General features: G+C 41.0%; 1 non-coding gene across 1 annotated transcript; it reads right to left on the bottom strand.

Moving 5' to 3' along the window:
• Nucleotides 1–2,657: 2,657 nt before the first annotated feature.
• On the bottom strand, nt 2,658–2,763 carry LOC130959785 (small nucleolar RNA R71). Its single transcript, XR_009078851.1, has one exon. It is a non-coding gene; the product is annotated as a small nucleolar RNA R71 (small nucleolar RNA).
• Between the last annotated feature and the right edge of the window lie 3,200 nt (nt 2,764–5,963).

Raw genomic sequence — 5,963 nt, 5'->3', positions numbered from 1 at the left:
CCTACACGAGCTTGCCATGGAAAGGAGTAAGAAGGATTGGATGAAGACAGTAGGAAAGCAGAGAGACGGAAGGGAAGGCATCTTCATACATTGTCTGAAGCTCTTACACCATGATATACATAAGTATCACTATCCTTAGCTTCTATGTTATTTTCGTTCATCATCATATATATTTGAGTTTACCTGACTAAGATTTACAAGATGACCATAGCTTGCTTCAATACTAACAATCTCCGTGGGATCGACCCTTACTCACGTAAGGTTTATTACTTGGACGACCCAGTGCACTTGCTGGTTAGTTGTGCGAAGTTGTGTAATGCCATGGTATTGAGCGCACCAAGTTCTTGGAGCCATTACCGGGGATTATTTGAGTTGTGAAAAAGTATTGTTCACAATTTCGCGACACCAAGTTTTTGGCGCCGTTGCCGGGGATTGTTCAAGTTTTGAGCAAGCTTTTGGTAACATCAGTGCAAGATCCGGCAACAACATCAGTTTTTGGTGTATTGCCCGGGATTGTTTAGGCTGGACAACTGACGGTTCATCTTGTTGCTTAGATTAGGTATTATTTTTTCGAAATCTTGAAGATGATTCTAGAGTTTCATGATGATTTGTTGAAATCTGGCTGGCTGAGAAGCCATGTCTAATCTCATTGGACCGAGGTTTCAACTTATCACCACAAGAACTCGTTGATTTCTTATCAATCTTGCTTTTGGAGCAGTGATTTGCTAAGGCTTGGCTGGCCTCTGGCCTGTCTAGTGTTTTGGACCGAAGCTTTCTTGAAAGCTTGGCTGGCTGTGAAGCCATGTCTAATTCCTGGACCGGAGTCTTAGACTAGCATTGCACTGATTCCTGGAATTCTCATTAAGAATTTTGATACCTTTTCCCATTTAATTTTCGAAAAACACAAAAAAATTACAAAATCAAAAAAACCAAAAATATTTGATGCTTCTTGCATAAGTTTAGTGTCTCATCCTAAGTTTGGTGTCAAATGCATGTTTTTGTTATAATTTTCGAATCCATGCATATATTTCTTTGTTTTGATCTTTGAATTCTATTGACTTGAAGCATTTTGTGTGTCTCATATGCATTCTCATATTGTTAGTGTCAGTAGTACACAAACTGCTAAGTTTGGTGTCTTGCATGCATTGTTATTTGATTCTTGTCACATTTTGATTATTAAAAAAATCCAAAAATATTTTTAATTTGTGTCTTTTTCAAGTCAATGATACAAAGAATTGAAGATTCAGAACATACTGCAGAGGAATTACACAGAAAAAGCTGAGCATTCAAAAATGCCCAGTGAAGAAGGCAGACTGGCGTTTAAACGCCAGCCAGGGCACCTGGTTGGGCGTTTAACGCCCAAAAAGGTAGCATTTGGGCGTTAAACGCCAGAATGTATACCATTCTGGGCGTTTAACGCCAGGATGGTGCTAGGGGAAGATTTTGTTTTCAAATCAATTTTTTTAGTTTTTCAAAATCAAATCTTTTTCAAATCAAATCTTTTCAATCAAATGTTTTCAAAATCAATTTCTTTCCTTTTAAAAGATACTTACTAACAATTAATGATTTGATTGAACATCTCAAATGTTGCCTTTTCTGTTGAGGAAGGTTTTATGTTTGAATCATATCTTTTCTTGTTAGGCAAGTCATTAATTTTTAAAATCATATCTTTCAAATTGTTTTCAAATCATATCTTTTAAAAATTGTTTTCAAATCATATCTTCTCAATCACATCTTTTTAAAACCATAACTTTCAATTAAATCTTTTTAACCACATCTTTTTCAAAATAGTTTTCAATCAAATCTTTTTAATTTCTAATTTTAAAATCTTTTTTCAAAAATCACTTGATTTCTTTTCCACTTTGATTTTCGAAAATCAATTAATGTTTTTCAAAAATGTTTTCAAAATATTTAATGAATTTTCGAAATTATCTTCCCTCCTTCCACATCCTTATTTAGGGAGTACCACTCCTTCTAAATGCACAATTCGAACCTTATCTAATTAAATTCGAATTCTTCTTCTCCTTCTTCTTTCTATTTCTCTTTCCTCTGACATTTCAAGGAATCTCTATACTGTGACATAGAGGATTCCACACTTTCTGTTTCTCTTCTCTTTCATATGAGCAGGAGCAGAGACAAAGGCATTCTTGTTGAAGCTGACCCTGAACCTGAGAGGACCTTGAAGCGAAAGCTAAGAGAAGCCAAGGCACAACTCTTTAGAGGACCTGACCGAATTCTTCAAGGAAGAAGAACACATGGCAGCCGAAAACACAACAATGCCAACAATGCAAGGAAGGTGCTGGGTGACTTTACTGCACCTACTCCTGATTTTTATGGGAGAAGCATCTCTATCCCTGCCATTGGAGCAAACAACTTTGAGCTTAAGCCTCAATTAGTTTCTCTAATGCAACAGAATTGCAAGTTTCATGGACTTCCAATGGAAGATCCTCATCAGTTCTTAGCGAGTTCTTGCAAATCTGTGACACAGTCAAGACTAATGGGGTTAACCCTGAGGTCTATAGACTGATGCTATTCCCTTTTGCTGTAGAGACAGAGCTAGAATATGGTTGGATTCTCAACCTAAAGAAAGCCTGGACTCTTGGAAAAAGCTAGTCAATGCCTTCTTGGCAAAGTTCTTTCCACCACAAAGATGGAGTAAGCTTAGAGTGGAAGTCCAAACCTTCAGACAGAAGGATGGAGAATCCCTCTATGAAGCTTGGGAAAGATACAAACAATTAATCAAAGATGTCCTCAGACATGCTTTCTGAATGGAGCATCATAGGTATTTTCTATGATGGTCTCTCTGAACTATCCAAGATGTCTTTGGATAGCTCTGCTGGAGGATCTCTTCATCTGAAGAAGACGCCTGCAGAAGCTCAAGAATTGATTGAAATGGTTGCAAATAACCAATTCATGTACACTTCTGAAAGGAATCCTGTGAACAATGGGACTAGTCAGAAGAAAGGAGTTCTTGAAATTGACACTCTGAATGCCATTTTGGCTCAGAATAAAATATTGACTCAACAAGTCAATTTGATTTCTCAAAGTCTGTCTGGAATGCAAAATGCACCAAGCAGTACTGAGGAGGCTTCATCTGAGGAAGAAGCTTATGATCCTGAGAACCCTTCCATGGAAGAGGTGAATTACCTGGGAGAACCCTATGGAAACACCTATAATTCTTCATGGAGAAACCACCCAAATCTCTCATGGAAGAATCAAGAGAGACCTCAACAAGGTTTCAATAATAATGGTGGAAGAAACAGGTTTAACAATGGTAAACCTTTTCCATCATCTTCTCAGCAACAGACAGAGAGCTCTAAGCAGAATACCTCTGACTTAGCAACCATGGTCTCTGATCTAATCAAAACCACTCAAAGTTTCATGACTGAAACTAGATCCTCCATTAGGAATTTGGAAGGACAAGTGGGTCAGCTGAGCAAGAAAATTACTGAACTTCCCCCAAGCACTCTCCCAAGTAACACTGAAGAAAATCCAAAAGGAGAGTGCAAAGCCATAAATATGGCCGAATTCTGGGAGGAAGAAGAGGCAGTGAACGCCACGAGGAAGGCCTCACTGGACGTCCACTGGCCTCCATGAGTTCCCCAATGAGGAACCTTGGGAATCTGAGGCTCAAACTGAGACCATAGAGATTCCCTTGGACTTACTGCTGCCTTTCATGAGCTCTGATGACTATTCTTCCTCTGAAGAGGATGAGTATGTCACTGAAGAGCAAGTTGCTAAATACCTTGGAGCAATCATGAAGCTGAATGACAAGTTATTTGGAAATGAGACTTGGGAGGATGAACCCCCTTTGCTCACCAAAGAACTGGATAACTTGTCTAGGCAGCAATTGCCTCAAAAGAGGCAGGATCCTGGGAAGTTTTCTATACCTTGTACCATAGGCACCATGACCTTCAAGAAGGCCTTGTGTGACTTGGGGTCAAGTATAAACCTCATGCCCCTCTCTGTAATGGAGAAATTAGGGATCTTTGAGGTGCAAGCTGCAAAAATCTCACTAGAGATGGCAGACAACTCAAGAAAACAAGCCTATGGACTTGTAGAGGATGTTCTGGTTAAGGTTGAAGACCATTACATTCCTACTGATTTCATAGTCCTAGAGATTGGGAAATGCATGGATGAATCCATCATCCTTGGCAGACCCTTCCTAGCCACAGCAAGGGCTATGATTAATGTTGATAGAGGAGAGTTGATCATTCAAGTGAATGAAGAATCCTTGGTGTTTAAGGCCCAAGGATATCCCTCTGTCATCATGGAGAAGAAGCATGAAGAGCTTCTCTCAAAACAGAGCCAAACAGAGCCCCCACAGTCAGACTCTAAGTTTGGTGTTGGGAGGCCATAATCAAACTCTAAGTTTGGTGTTGGGAAGTTCCAACACGGTTCTGAGCATCTCTGAGGCTCCATGAGAGTCCTCTGTCAAGCTAATGACAGTAAAGAAGCGCTTGTTGGGAGGCAACCCAATGTTTTATAATTAATTATTTTCTTTTGTTATTTTATCTTTTTTGTAGGTTGATGATCATAAGAAGTCACAAAAACAATGAAAAAAAGCAAAAACAAAATGAAAAACAGGAAGAAAAACAGCACACCCTGGAGAAGAAGAAGCTGGCGTTCAAATGCCAGTAATGCTAGCTGTTGGGCGTTTAACGCCCAGTCTGGCACCATTCTGGGCGTTTAACGCCAGAAAGGGGCACCAGACTGGCGTTAAACGCCAGTAAAGGGTAAAAACCTGGCGTTAAACGCCAGGAATGGGCACCAGCCCGGCGTTTAACGCCAGAAAAGGCTCAAAACGTGGATTTTGATGCCATTTGGTGCAAGGATGCCTTTTCCTTGACACTACAGGATCTGTGGACCCCACAGGACCCTACCATCATTCTCTCTCTTCTTCCCCCACTCACCAATCACCTCAACACCTCTTCCCCAAAAACCCCTCACCTATCAAATCCCATTTTTCTCTTCACCATTCACATCCATCCTTTATAAATCCCCACCAACCTCACCCTTCAAATTCAAACCACTTTCCCTCCCAAACCCACCCTCAAATGGCCGAACCCTCATTCCCCTCTTTCCTATATAAACCCCTCTTTACCCCTTCATTTTCCCACTACCTAAACACCACTTCTCCCCCTCCTTGGCCGAATACACCACCATCTCCCTCTTCCTCACTTCTTCTTCTTCTACTCTCTTCTTTCTTCTTTTGCTCGAGGACGAGCAAACATTTTAAGTTTGGTGTGGTGAAAGCGTTGCTTTTTCGTTTTTCCATAACCATTTATGGCATCCAAGGCCGGAGAAACCTCTAGAAAGAGGAAAGGGAAGGCAAAGGCTTCCACCTCCGAGTCATGGGAGATGGATAGATTCCTCTCAAGGGTGCATCAAGACCACTTCTAGGAAGTTGTGGCCTTGAAGAAGGTGATCCCCGAAGTCCCCTTTTCACTCAAAAAGGTGAATATCCGGAGATCCGCCATGAGATCCGAAGAAGAGGTTGGGAAGTACTTACCAACCCCATTCAACAAGTCGGAATCTTGATGGTTCAAGAGTTCTATGCCAATGCATGGATCACCAAGAACCATGACCAAAGTGTGAACCCGGATCCAAAGAATTATCTTACTATGGTTCGGGGAAATACTGGATTTTAGTCCGGAAAGTGTGAGGGTGGCGTTCAACTTGCCTATGATGCAAGGAGATGAGCATCCTTACACTAGAAGGGTCAACTTTGATCAAAGGTTGGACCAAGTCCTCACAGTCATATGTGAAGAGGCGCACAATGGACGCAAGATTCAAGAGGAAAGCCGGTCCAATTGAGAAGGCATGACCTCAAACCCGTGGCTAGAGGATGGTTAGAGTTCATACAACGCTCAATCATTCCCACTAGCAACCGGTCCGAAGTTACCATAGACCGGGCCATCATGATCCATAGCATCATGATTGGAGAAAATAGAAGTTCATGA

This window comes from Arachis stenosperma, chromosome 10, assembly GCF_014773155.1.
Source record: "Arachis stenosperma cultivar V10309 chromosome 10, arast.V10309.gnm1.PFL2, whole genome shotgun sequence".
NCBI lineage: Eukaryota > Viridiplantae > Streptophyta > Magnoliopsida > Fabales > Fabaceae > Arachis > Arachis stenosperma.
The sequence above is the reverse complement of the archived record's forward strand: the minus strand, read 5'-3'. Positions and strand labels throughout refer to the sequence as shown.